This window comes from Hevea brasiliensis, chromosome 14 (genome assembly GCF_030052815.1).
Source record: "Hevea brasiliensis isolate MT/VB/25A 57/8 chromosome 14, ASM3005281v1, whole genome shotgun sequence".
NCBI lineage: Eukaryota > Viridiplantae > Streptophyta > Magnoliopsida > Malpighiales > Euphorbiaceae > Hevea > Hevea brasiliensis.
Genome location: NC_079506.1, coordinates 85,936,413 through 85,951,480, shown reverse-complemented (window position 1 = coordinate 85,951,480; position 15,068 = coordinate 85,936,413). Strand labels below are relative to the sequence as shown.

The 15,068-nt window shown below is 25.9% G+C and overlaps 1 pseudogene; it reads right to left on the bottom strand.

The window, feature by feature from the left end:
• Positions 1–3,739: 3,739 nt before the first annotated feature.
• Positions 3,740–15,068, bottom strand: part of LOC110650624 (putative disease resistance protein At1g50180) — a 33,458-nt pseudogene continuing 22,129 nt past the window's right edge.

Below are 15,068 nucleotides of genomic sequence, written 5' to 3'. Positions count from 1 at the left end.
GAGCACTGCTTTACTTTTGAGAAAGATAAAGAAAGCAAGGTTTCAAATGGAAAGGCAAGTCATGATAGCTCAAACCTAATATTCCATACACTCCTCCATATTAATTACGTTATTTTCATTCATATAAAATATAACTTTTTCACTATGTTCATATTTAATAGAAAGACCATGAGATGTGTATTAAAATTACTTTTTAAAAAATAAAAATAAAAATAAAAATGATAAATTTTCAAATCACTTGTAATTTAGATAAATTAAAAATAAAAAACATACACTTAAAATTGTACAATTCAAATTAAAAAACATAGAGTACTCTAAAAAAATTTAATCTGATGAATTTCTTGTATAAGTAAATATAGCATCACCTAGGGTCTATTTGAGAAAAATATTTTTTAAAATAAATTAGTTAAGAAGTATTAAAAAAGATTTAAAAATAAACTTAATATTATAACAAAATATTAAAATTAAACTGTTAGGTAACTCGTTAATTAAATATAAAATACAATTTTTATGATAGTATTTATAAGTTTTAAATATTATATTTAAATAAATATGGAATTCAAATATTTTATAGAATTATTAATTTTTAAAATATAATTCTAATTAAAAATGTATTCTTATAACTAGATTTAAATAATAGTCGAATAACAATAATAATAATAAATTTAGAATAGAATTTTAGCCAAATTGAAAATGTGTTTAAATATTAAAATTATTAAATTAAATTATATTTACATGAAATAATTTTTATAAATATGTTATCATAAATCTTTTTTTTTTTCTTTTTCTTTTTGTCAAGTTTCATCCTTATCAAATCTCGTCTGAAACGCTTTCATGGATATAGCATGGAAAAATTTTTGATAAAGACGATGCGAGTCACATTTCTGATTACTTTTTCAATTTCAAAGTATTTTTTAACTTTTCTTTATGTATATAGAAGTCTCTAGATCTTCAGAAGAGGATGATGATTCAGATGATGATGAAATTAATTTTGAGTAAAGAATTCTTAATGAAGCAAGACAGATAAAAGAATTTAGTGGATTTACGCAGGAAAGTGAAGATGATTGCTGCGATTTCTTTAGAAATTTATCCTAAAAGCATATGTCATGTCTCTTTACAGCTCCAGCATCATTATTTGTCTCCTCAGCATCAGCTAGCTCAAAAGACTTTTTTCATTTTATGTCGGCATCTATATTATAGTCAAAAGTGTTTTTATTAAAGTTTATCTTTTAATTTTACTTTTCCAAAGTGTGAAAAAATTGTCAGTCATATGCTTTCATTAGATAGTTGTCTCTATCTTTTTTAATCATAGGATTTGTATTATTAAGTTTTTATTGTGCGAAAGCAGTACTAATCTGTAAATAAATTTGTTTTAATTTTATGCGGGAAGTAGAAGCTATTTTGATAATTTCCAATTCATTTAAATTTTATTAAGTTTAAGATTGATTCAATTTGACTCTTAATTTGCTAGTTTATAAATTTAATTATGAGTTTTATTTATGTATAATTCATTTTTTAAATTCGTAAATTTGATATTGACTCATTAAAATTAATTAATCATTTTTTTAAAATTATAGTGCTATTAGTTATTGTCTAAAATTCATTACAGCTTCAATAAATCATAATTATTAAATTAATAATTATAAAAATACTACTAATTAAATTATAATAACTATAAATTATATATTTGAGTTTACAATTATATTATTTAAATTTAATAATTATATATATAAATAAAAATTAACATATTAACGTATAAATTAGTTGGCTTATTTTTTGCAATTTTTTCTTAAATTGTTTAGTCGAATTACATTAATTATATTGCAAGTTACAATTAATTAAAATTTATATATTTAAATAATGATATTTAAATTTATATTGAATTAAAATAATTAAAAAAATTTAATCAAGTTCAAATTAATTAAAATATTAAAATCATTAATAAATTTAAAATTGAATAAAATTTTTATGAATATTCTATTCATCGCTACGTCTACTCGTTTACAATTTTTTTTTTTCATCTTATAGTTCAAAACACGTTTATAGAACAATAGAAGGGGAACGGAGATGTGAATCACCATTTTTTAACGAAGGTACATAGAACCCACTTTTGCTTGCATCATTTCCAGATATGCGAGGATGAATAGCAATTCTACGCCACTTATTGCTTAATGTCAACTGCAGAGTGGATGAACTGGTGTTTGCCGCAGCGTCCTCTGTATGCTGTATAACTCCAAGGAAATTCTCTTCCCTTGCCTTGGAAATACACATATCACGCTCCAGATCATGAATTCTGCATCTTTTCACTCCTGTTCCAGTGTGATCTCTTTTGCTCACTTGAACCATACACCTACTCACAAGCTCATCCAAATGTTCTTCACCCACATCTTCCATTGTCTCTTCTCCTCCTATTGACGACTGCAATATAAACCCTTCGGCTATCCACATTCGAATCAACTCCCTTTTCTTAATCTCCCAGTCCCCTGGAAATTGAGAAAGGTAAAGAAAGCATGGTTTCAAATGGAAAGGCAAGTCATGATAGCTCAAACTTAATATTCCATACACTCCTTCATATTGATGGTGCTGTTCCCACTTGACAAATTGTGCATGAATGCTTCCATGCACCACCTCCCACTCCGTCAATGACTTCTTTGTTGCCAATAAGCCTCCAAGTACAACAACTGCAAGTGGCAATCCTCTGCATTTTTTCACTCTTTTTCTTTTAGGTTTTTATTTGTGACAATAATTACCCCTACCTAGCTAAGCCCACCAACAAGATATACCCAAGCCCACAAGAAAAGAACCCTAAGCTACATCAAGTATTCAACTGTAAACCTTAACTCGACGAAGAGGAGAGGCAGCGCCAAGCGTTGTTAACCAAGACGCATACTATCAGTCATTGGACAACTTACAAAAGCCAGAACTGGCGAATAACAGAGGTTCTCTAACCTATAGTCACCATGCATGGCTTGATATTCTACTAAAGCTCAAAGAAGAACCCTTAATGTGTTATCATCTTCCAAATCTTCAAGGCTTCAGACAGTCGAAAGCAAGCCCAGCAAGCCAAGGAAAGGTAGAAAAACATCCAAGCATCATTGAAACAACAGAGGATGGTGTTAGTAGAGTTTATCAACGACCCACTCATGCCTTATGGGTGTTGCGCAAAATGCGGCAAGTGCATGGATTATAACAAGTAATATAGTAGTAAGTAGAGTATCGTTCCCACGAGAAATTTGGTTTGAGTACCAAACTAGACAACAATTTTAATTATCTAGACTATTAAAATCAAAGAAGGAATTATAACTAAACTAATTGTAGCTAGAAGGAAAATACAAGCATATTGCTAAATTGAAGATATCAAATAATGAAAGTATTCCAGAATTAAGAGCTCACACTTCAATAAATTATGAATCTATTTAACCTATTCAATAAATTGGGAATTATTATTTTAAAGGAAATTAATCCTAATTTACCTCAAGTTCTCTCTCAAGGCACTCAAAATGTATCTTAATCAACTTGAACCCTACTTTCGTAGTGATAATTAATTAAAACCAATTAAATTCTTGATTAATTATAAACTCCACATAAAACCTTAGTTTATCTCTAGATCAAAAATTCTAAGTTCAAAATCTTGATTATTCAATATCAAACTTTATTTTTCAGTTCTTCAATTAATATCTAAAATCAATATTAAGTAGAGCTCAACACATAGCATATATTAATAACACAAGAAATTAAATTAAAGAATGAAATCTTAAATTTATTGAACAAAACCAAATAAAATCCATAACTAAATTGAAAATGCTACATTCTTAATTCTAGAATAAAGCAAACTACTCACTCATGTTGAGTTCTACAATCAAACTTAAAATAAGAAATTATGAAAAACACATCAAAAGAAATAGAACAAAGAAACCCAGAATGAAGATTTTGCAGTCTTGAACTTTTGAAACTTCGGCTGAGAATTTCTTCCAGAAATCTTGTTAATGATCCATCTCAAGATAAAATTGTTATGGTTGAATGTAAAGGAATAGATCCCTAGCTTGTTTCTCACTTCTTGTATCTATATCTGGTGTAAAAATAGTCAATTCAGAGTCCTGGAGGCCTTAGAAGTCCTTTCGGGTTGAGCAAATAAGAGGAGAAGTCGAAGTAGGAGTCTCTGCTAGTGCACAGTACACGATTTGTGTAGTACTACGCAGGGCAGGGCCATGTAACTTCCTGGACATCTGAAACTTTGCTTCTCAAGGAGGGACAGAACATTAGACGGGGTAGAGGACATTGCACGAGTCATGGTACACAGCCTGTGTACTGGCTCTTTCCTTTGGTCGTGCTGCACGGGTCCTGGCCCCTAGTTGCATGGCCTGTGTACTTCTCCTAGCATTCTAACTTTTACTTTTTGACTTCCAAACTTATTCTAAGTTTTAGGGTTACATCACATCACCTGATATAATATAAAAATCAAGAAATTAAGTAGGATAGATTTAAAATCCTAAAACATAATGAAATAAACTAAAAATCAAGCAATTAACTAACAAAATATAAATATATGCAAAAATATAATTAATTTTCTTATAAACTTATGGTCAAAATCAACAATCTAACTAATATTGACTAATAAATTAAAAAATAAAAAAAATGATCATACATATAAGGATATTAACAAACTATAACTCACCTACATACATCCAGGATAGAAAAAGGTCAGTTCCAATTTCTTAATTATCAATCTCCAATGTCTTACGGGCTTCAACCTCAGCAATAAAGGGAGGTAAATTATCAGAAGAAACCATGATGCAAGGGGACTTTGAAGTATCATGTTTTACTCTTCGATGATGTGAGTTCATGTCACTGTCCACAGAGTGCCAAATTTCATTATTTGACGTATTCTGAGGTTGCCATCAATTCATTGCTCTTTCAAATGAGAAACTAGTTTAGAATCATTTTGTTTGGTGAAATTGTATGCATTATTTAGTCCTCTTAACTTGTGCAAATGACATAATTTTATTTTGAGATACCTTACCCCGAACTATTGAAATGAAAGATCAATAAAACTGAAGAGTAAAAAGAAAAGTATAGACTTGAAAATAAAAAAGGAAAAGGTTAACAATTATGAAATAAAAAAAAAAAAGATTTTTCTCAAAAAAAAAAAAAAGAGTTAATTGAATTATTGTGATTGTTTGTCAAGAAATTGATAAATTGGGAATATGTATCACTGCTTTTAGGCTCTAGGCTACGACGACATTTTATATGTGCATCTATTATCCTAATAAAAGATTAGAAATGGTTACCTTTGTGATGATTGTTTTTTGAAGTTCACCACCTCGACCTCTCGTTGAAATGGCATGTGCCGCACCTTATCAAAATCCTCTCCTTCTACTTCCTCTGTGACTCTTACCCTCTTTTCAAATTCTTTTATCATCCTTGTAATTGCCAATGCTTGAATTGCAGTGCTGATTTCAATCGTTCTGGAATCATCATCAGTTTTTCTAGATGCTCTAGTTTTAAAGTCTTGAGACGTGGCATTGCACCTTCTTCTATTTCCCATTCTTCAAGTTCACATAAACTTTTAACACTAAGAGTCTCAAGTTGAGGGAACCCATGGGTAGAGCAGACCATTTTAGACCCTATGTATGAATTATTATACAACTCCAGAATTCTTAGACTAGGTAGCTTCTTCAAAATACCCATAGGATCTCGCTTTAATTGAGAATTTATCAAAGTTAACTTGACAAGGCTTGCTGGTAGATGTTCCAGGTTGTGATGCAAGGAATGTGGATCTTCTGTTATGGCTCCATCTAACTCCACTTTTGTAAGATGGTGAAGACGAGAAAGTGGTTCCAAATTGGGAAATGATTCCATCCGCATCCGCATCTTCAAGGAACAGAGACGGCCTAATCCAAAAATTGGAGATCTTAGAACCACCTCAACTTCCTCTTTTGTCCAGAAATATACTGATAAATTTCGGAGATTGGTCAATTTCCGTACTGCATCTGTTTTAATTAGATACTTTGCATATACCATCTTCAAACTCTCCAGGTTTCTTAGTTTATCAAATCTAACCTGCCGTGAAACATTTCTATCCACTAACAGATGTCTCAAGCATTCTAATTTTGATAATGCAGCGGGTAATATAATCATGTAATTATTGCGTAAATCAAGAGTATATAAACTCCGCAGATTACCTATGGATGATGGTAAAGGTGATGACTCTAAGAACAGGCACTTAACTCTATCATTCATTCCAGCACCGTACAGTCCAAGATACCTCAAATGAATCAAATGCCCAATTTCCCAGGGTAGTCGGGACTGCCATATATAGTCAATTTTTAAAACTCTTAGCAATCTAAAATTCTCAAAAATAAACTTTCCTCGCTGCCTTGTCATAAAATGTCCTCCAATTCGCATACCATCTTCAATGAAATAGAAAAGAGAACGGAGATGTGAATCACCATTTTTTAACGAAGGTACATAGAACTTACTTTTGCTTGCATCATTTCCAGATATGCGATGATGAATAGCAATTCTACGCCACTTATTGCTTGACGTCAACTGTAGAGTGGATGAACTGGTGTTTGCCGCAGCGTCCTCTGTATGCTGTATAACTCCAAGGAAATTCTCTTCCCTTGCCTTGGAAAAACACATATCACGCACCAGATCATGAATTCTGCATCTTTTCACTCCTGTTCCAGTGTGATCTCTTTTGCTTACTTGAACCATACACCTACTCACAAGCTCATCCAAATATTCTTCACCCACATCTTCCATTGTCTCTTCTCCTCCTATTGACGACTGCAATATAAACCCTGCCGCTAACCACATTCGAATCAACTCCCTTTTCTTAAACTCCCAGTCCTCCGGAAATTGAGAAAGATAAAGAAAGCAAGGTTTCAAATGGAAAGGCAAGTCATGATAGCTCAAAGCTAAAATTCCATACACTCCTCCGTATTGATGATGTTGTTCCCACTTGACAAATTGTGCATTAATGCTTCCGTGAACCACCTCCCACTCCTTCAATGACTTCTTTGTTGCCAATAAGCCTCCAAGCACAACAACAGCAAGTGGCAATCCTCTGCATTTTTTCACTATTTCCCTTCCCAATTTCTCAAGTTCTGGTGTACAGCCATGCTCCTTCGGGATCTCTTTCGGGAATGTTTTCCTTTCTAGAAGTTCCCAACCTTCTTCATCCGTCAAAAATGGTGGTTCCACTGGAGAGCTCCATGGATCAGCATGAGAAGCAAGTGTTCTGTTACGGGTGGTGAATACAACTTTGCTCCCTTTCTTCCCCTTTAGGAAAGCAGGTTTCAAACGATCCCACGCCTCATTTGTCCAAATATCATCAAAAACCACCAAGTAACGCTTCTCCTCTAGCACACTGTGAATTGCTTCAATCAACCTTTCCTCTTTTAAACTTTCCAACACAGATTTAAACTGTACTTCCTCCTTCATCTTTTCCAACATGGATTTAAGAGGTTGTTCATCCTTCATTCTCTCCAGTAACTTTGATTTATCCTCACCAGATGCAACATTTATCAGGATTCCAACCAAAACATCCTTGATGGAGAATTGCTGAGATACGAAGACCCAAGAATAACAATCGAAGTGTTGCTTCACATGAGTGTCATTGTATACTTTCTTGGCAAGGGTGGTTTTACCCAATCCTCCCATCCCCACTATGGAAACAACACGCATTCGCTCTTCCTCCGTCATCAACCGTGTTTTAAGATCACTTATTACGGCATCCAAGCTAATGACATACTCTTCCTCAGCATGTGGATACGATCTTCTGGATTCTTGTTGTCCATTAGACGCCTCTCCCTCATCAAGTTTGACGCCGTAAGTCTGCAAACTTGTGGATATATCCCCAATCTTAACTCGGATTGATTTGATCTGGGTTCCTGTTTCGTGTAGAAGGAAAGCCTTACTGAACTTGAAGGAAGACCTGTTAATGAACCCACGTACGCCTTCTCCTCTGCACCTTGCAACTTTAAGAAGAAAGTTATCGATAACATCCTCAGCATCATAAGTGAGGTCTCTGATTTCAGCTACCCAGTTGCGAACGCGGTCATCTTGATCTTGATGTCGGTCTGCATCTTTCAAGAAGCACTGCATCCGCTTGAGTTCAGATTGCAAGCGTTGGACTTCATCCCGCACACCATGCAGAAAAACTGATTCTTGAATGAGCAAATCAGAAATTTTTTGAACAGCCACAGAAACAACAGCCTCGGCCATTTTTCTTAGCGAGAAGGGAAGAAAAGAAGGTAAGAGTTTGTTGTGTTTGTCCAAGGAGATTGATGGTTGTAAATCTTTTCTTGTTTTTGTGAGCAGGTTTCTGTATTTGCTAATGCCTACACAGCTGAGAATTGTCAGGCAATTGACAAAAAAAGTGTAATAAAAAATGTAAAATATAAAAAAAGGCTGAGTTTAAAATTAATTATTAAAAAGGGGTAAATTTTGCTGAGGTGGAGAAAGTGAGTGCGGGACGCTAATTATAATAGCGTTTTTAAGGTTCGGACGCTATTTAAAATAGCGTCCGGGCGAAAAAGTTGAAAAGAGAGCTGGACGCTATTCAAATAGCGTCCAGCTCTCAGTTTAAAGGTTAGACACTACTTATAGTACGTCCAATCTTTTTTTTTTTTTAATAATTTTATTTTATATTTTAAATAAAATATAAATATTATTTTAATAAATAAAATTATAATATGTAATATTATATATTATAATTTTTTTATTATGAATATTATTTTTTATTTTAAAATTAAATTAAAATTTAAATAAATAAAAAATTAAAATTAAAAAATAAATAATTAAAAAAATTTAAAAAAAGTTGGACGGTAGCGTCCAACTTTATTTTAAATTTTTAATAATTTTATTTTATATTTTAAATAAAATATAAATATTATTTTAATAAATAAAATTATAATATGTAATATTATATATTATAATATTTTTATTATGAATATTATTTTTTATTTTAAAATTAAATTAATATTTAAATAAATAAAAAATTAAAATTAAAAAATAAATAATTAAAAAAATTTAAGAAAAGTTGAACGCTACGTACAACTTTTCTTTAAATTTTTAATAATTTTATTTTATATTTTAAATAAAATATAAATATTATTTTAATAAATAAAATTATAATATTATATATTATAATATTTTTATTATCAATATTAAATTTAAATTAAAATTTAAAAAAATATAAAATTAAAATTAAAAAAATAAATAATTAAAAAAATTTAAGAAAAGTTGGACGCGTTTAACTTTTTTTAAAATTTTTAATAATTTTATTTTATATTTTAAATAAAATATAAATATTATTTTAATAAATAAAATTATAATATTATATATTATAATATTTTTATTATCAATATTATTTTTTTAATTTAAATTTAAATTAAAATTTAATAAAATATAAATTTAAAATTAAAAAAATAAATAATTAAAAAGGTTTAAAAAAAATTAAACGCAACTTATAGTTTAATTTTTTTTAATTATTTTATTTTATATTTTTATTATAATTTTTTATTTTTTTTAATTTATTTAAAATATAAAATAAAATAATTAAAAATATTATAGAATATATAATATTAATTATTATAATTTTATTTATTAAAAAAATATTTTTAATTTATTTAAAATATAAAATAAAATAATTAAAAATTTAAAGAAAAGTTGGACGCTACTTATAGTAGCGTCCAACTTTTCTTAAATTTTTTTAATTATTTATTTTTTAATTTTAATTTTTTATTTATTTAAATTTTAATTTAATTTTAAATTAAAAAATAATATTCATAATAAAAATATTATAATATATAATATTACATATTATAATTTTATTTATTAAAATAATATTTATATTTTATTTAAAATATAAAATAAAATTATTAAAAATTAAAAAAAAGGTTGGACGCTACTATAAGTAGCGTCCAACCTTTAAACTGAAAGCTGGACGCTATTTTGAATAGCGTCCGGACCTTAAAAACGCTATTATAATTAGCGTCCCGCACTCATCTCCTCCACCTTAGCAAAATTTACCCCTTTTTAGTAATTAATTTCAAATTCACCCTTTTTTGATATTTTACATTTTTTATTACACTTTTTTTGTCAATTGCCCGAATTGTTATGTGATTTCTTATGACTTTTCGCAATGAGCATTGGCAGTACCACTGCCCCACATTTCGTGTCGATTAGTTTAGCGCGTGAAGAACATTTTCATTTAAAAAAAAAAATTCATTTTTCATTATTGTATTGCATTCAAAAAATAAAAGAAAATTTATTTTAAATTATTTATTTCGAGTGTATTGAAAAGATAAAAGAGAAAAGCAATCCATTTGCATGTATAATTAATAATTATATTTTTATTAATAATTAATTAATTAATTAACAACATAAAATATATATTATATTTTTTCAGTTAATTTAATTATAATTAATAATTGATTAATAACATAAAATATAAGAAAGTCTACATTAATAATTGAGTTTAATGTACAAACTCTTAAACTGTGTGACAGGAACAATGCATTTGGACCTGTTTTCCCACTCTGTCTTTTCTGTGACAATAATTTAGACGCAACTTTCGATCATTTATTTCGCAAAAAATAAAATATGTATAAAGAAAATAATTTATTTTTATGATAATAAAAAAATAAAAATTATTTTTTTACAAATCTTAAAAAAATGTATAAATATTAATATAAATATTTAATTTAAAAATTATTAATTACGTTATTTTTATTCATATAAAATTTAAGTTTTTCTCTATGTTCATATTTAATAAAAAGATTATAAAATATATATTAAAATTATTTTTTTAAAAAATGTAAATATTTTACGCGTTATGATAAAATAGATCTTTTTATTACATAATCAATGGGTGCAATTACTTTTTTATTTTTTTAATTTTTTTTCATTAAATTAATTTTAAAAAATTTAAAAAATTGGAATTCAAATTAGAAGGAGCTCAAATTTAAATTTGAATTCCATTCATTTAAATTTTATTAAGTTTGAGATCGATTTAATTTGACTTTTAATTTACTAGTTTATAAATTTAATTATGAGTTCGTTTTAAATATAATTTATTTTTTAAATTCATAAATTTGAAATTGACTCTTTAAACTCAATTAATTAATTTTTTTTAAATTATAATGTTATAGCTTCAATAAATCATAATTATTAAATTAATAATTATAAACATACTACTAATTAAATTATGATAACTATAAATTATGTATTTTAATTATATATTTGATTTTATAATAATATTATCACATTTAATTATTAGTTAAAATTATATATATACATAAAATAAAAATTAACATATTACCGTATAAATTAGTTGGCTTATTTTTCAAATTTTTAGTCAAATTACATTAATTATATTACAAGTTACAATTAATTAAAATTTATATGTTTAAATAATAATATTTAAAATTAAATTTAACTAAAATAATTAAAATTTTTTAATCAAATTTAAATTAATTAAAATATTAAAATTATTAATAAATTTAAAATTAGATAAAATTTTTATAAATATTCTATTTATCGTTATATCTACTCATTTCATTAATGTTCAAATAAAAAAGAGTAATAAAGGAAAGTTGATCACATTGATATTTCTCGTTACTTTTCCGATCTCAAAGTACTTTTCAACTTTACTACATATGAACTGACATAATAAATGGTTATTACTTTGTCATCATTATTATAAGGTTGAATTATTGTTAGATCCTTACATAATAATAATAATAAAATTAATTAATTAATCATTATTTTTTTAAAATACTAGTTATATATACTGTAATTTAATATTTTTATTAATTTTTTATATGCTATATTTATTATGGTGTTACATGATATTTTTTTTTGAGAACATCACTCTATTTTATATATTATTTAATTAAAAAAATAAATAAAAATAAATAAATAAAAATTCGAGAGTACTTAAGTAAAATGAAAATATTTGATGAGATAGCAAAAGTATTTAAATTTTATTTTTATAACAGTAAAATGCTTCTCATTTGTTTAGCTATTTTAATTCAATGACTATAATAATAATAATAAGCATTAATTAATTTTATGAAAATAAAATAAAAATAATATTAAATTATTAACATAAAAATTAACACATAATAATTATAAATAAGTCAAATCTATATATTTTATTTTTATAATTTTTATATAGATTAAATAAGCATTAATTAAATTATTTTTTATTTTAAATTATTATTATTATTATTATTATGGAGAGTGATATGTGGTAAATAATGTTTTTGCATAAATGATTTATAAAAAAAATAATTTTTAAATGTTACATTTAATGGCAACAAATTTTAATTTTTATAAATCAAATTTAAAAAAATAATAATTTAAGTCATAAATATTAAGTAGAGTTATAAATAATATTGATAATTAAAAGAGAAATAAAAAATAATTAAATAATTTTTATTATTATAAAAGAGTAAAATAAGAGTCATTAATGGAAAGTGACATGTGATAAATTTTTCAAGGAGTGTCATGTGGTATTTTCTTATAAATACAACTCTGCTTTATATATAGATATATATAGATTACTGATATGACATAACTTTAATAATTAAAAAGTTTAAAACTTTTCTTTTTATCAATTATAGTCTATAAGTTTATTTTATTTCATTTATAGTCAAATGACTAATTTTGATATAACTTGATCAAAAATTAGTATTTTATTACCTAATAAAATTGCAAAAAAGAATATTTATGTTAGTATAATAAAGAAAATAATTTTCTCTCTCTCCCCTCATATATTTTTTTATTTATTTAAAAATTAAAAATTCATGTAAAAAATGTCAATAATAACGATATTCATCACTTTAACAACAACAATATCAAAATTAATAATAATAATTGACGTATGTGTGAATGTCTATATATATATTATTTGATGACAATGAGTAGGAAGAGAGAGAGAGGTGTAGGAATTCTTTTAGAGAGAGTGGTGGGTAGAGAGGCATATATATATTATTAGATAACAACGGGTAGGAGGAGAAAGAGTGAGGTGGGTGGAGGAATATTTTTAACTTTAAATAAATAAAAATTTATCTATTTTTCATAAGTAAATTCTATAAATACTAAAAAAATTAATTTCATGTAGAGGTATTATAAATTACTTTAAATTGAATGAATTTGAATTAAATTAACAGATCTAATTAAAATCTGTCACCCCTATATTTTAGTGATTTTTGATATTTATTTCCAAGATCAATTCATTGTGATCTATTAATATTATTTTAACATTTGTTTGTCTATAACGCGCTTTACATGTTATTATACTCATCATGCAAATTAGTGATTTCATTTTTTCATATATAATTTTTTTTCAATTTTTTATAGGATAAATTTTGACAACTGTCCATAAACTTATCTAATTGTAACATTATAGTCCCTCAACTTAAAAATGTAACATAAAACTCCATCAACTTTCAAATTTTACACAATAAAATCTCTCTAACCTCTAATTACCAGTTTTTCAGTTAAACGTTGATTTGGATAGTTTCAACATGAAGTTTAGTCAATATTTTTCTTTTCTTTCTCAAGCCATGTGTAAATTGAATCATTTTTCTCTCTATAAACATAATAATTTTACACTTTGCATAACAGAAGAGAGAGAAAATGTTGACTAACTGCCATGCATGAGCTATTCACATCAGTTTCTAACTGAAAAATCAGTAATTGAAAGTCGTGAAGATTTTACTGTGCAAAATTTAAAAGTTTACGAGATTTTATATTACATTTTAAAGTTAAAGGATTATTGTGTTATAACTATATAAGTTCAATGATAGTTATTGAAATTTATTCATTTTTTATATGATATAATATTATTATAGTATTATAAATATTTTATTTAATTATTTAAATTAAAATATTAATATCAATGTTATTTTCATTAATTATATAAAGAAAATATTTATTAATTTAAGTATTATTTTTTAACTAAATCATATTTTTGTGAAAGTTATGTGCTATTTTATTAACATATAATAATAATTTAATTACAAATTTAAATTTAATTTAATAAAAAAGATATAATAATAAGTTTTAAAAATATAAATGAATAAAAATTTTTAAAAATTAAAATAAATTAATAATAAAAGGAAGTTAGCTCAATGAATTAAATTCGTTAAAAACTTTATTATTTTACTTTTTTTTTAAAATAAATTTGATTTATCTATATTTTTTCCATAATTTAAAATAATGTTAACTTGCATAATAAAGTTGAATAACAAAATTAATTTGAAAAAAATATACACAAAATTTAAAAATATATTTTATAATTTAGTACATTATCATTATAAAATTATTATTTTCTATTGCATTGTTATCTTGAAATTTTATATTGTCATTGTTTAATATAAATAATTTTAAAATCTATTAATATATTATTTAATATATTTAAAAGTATTTTTATTTTTTTAAATTATATAGTATTGCTTTTATATTAAGACAAGTAATGCTGCAAATTATACATGAATTTTAATGGCCCTATTCTATTTTTCTCTTGCCCAATTTGCATAGATAATTAAAAAGCGATGACTTGACTTGTGTTTTTCAATCAATTCATCTCCCTTCTTAATCAATTGAAGACTTTCTATATATTTCACATGCGATGGTCCCTAAACATTTGAGATGATGGAATGGTGGGTCACATTTCTTATTACTTTTCCAAGCTCATTGTAGTGCTCAAATAAGTTTTCCATGTGAATGAAATTTGCAGTCAATAGACCCTTTCGTGAGTGATTGTGCCAGGAACAATGCATTCAAATCCTGTCTCCTTGCTCTGTCTTTTCTGTGATAATAATTTAGGCACAACTGAGGATCATTTATTTCGTAAAAAATTAAATATGTATAAAGAAAATAATTTATTCTTATGATAATAAAAAAATAAAAATTACTTTTATTTAAAAATAAATAAAAATCTTAAGAAAATGCATAAATATTAATATAAATATTTAATTTAAAAATTATTAATTACCTTATTTTCATTCATATAAAATTTAACTTTTTCTCCATGTTCGTATTTAATAAAA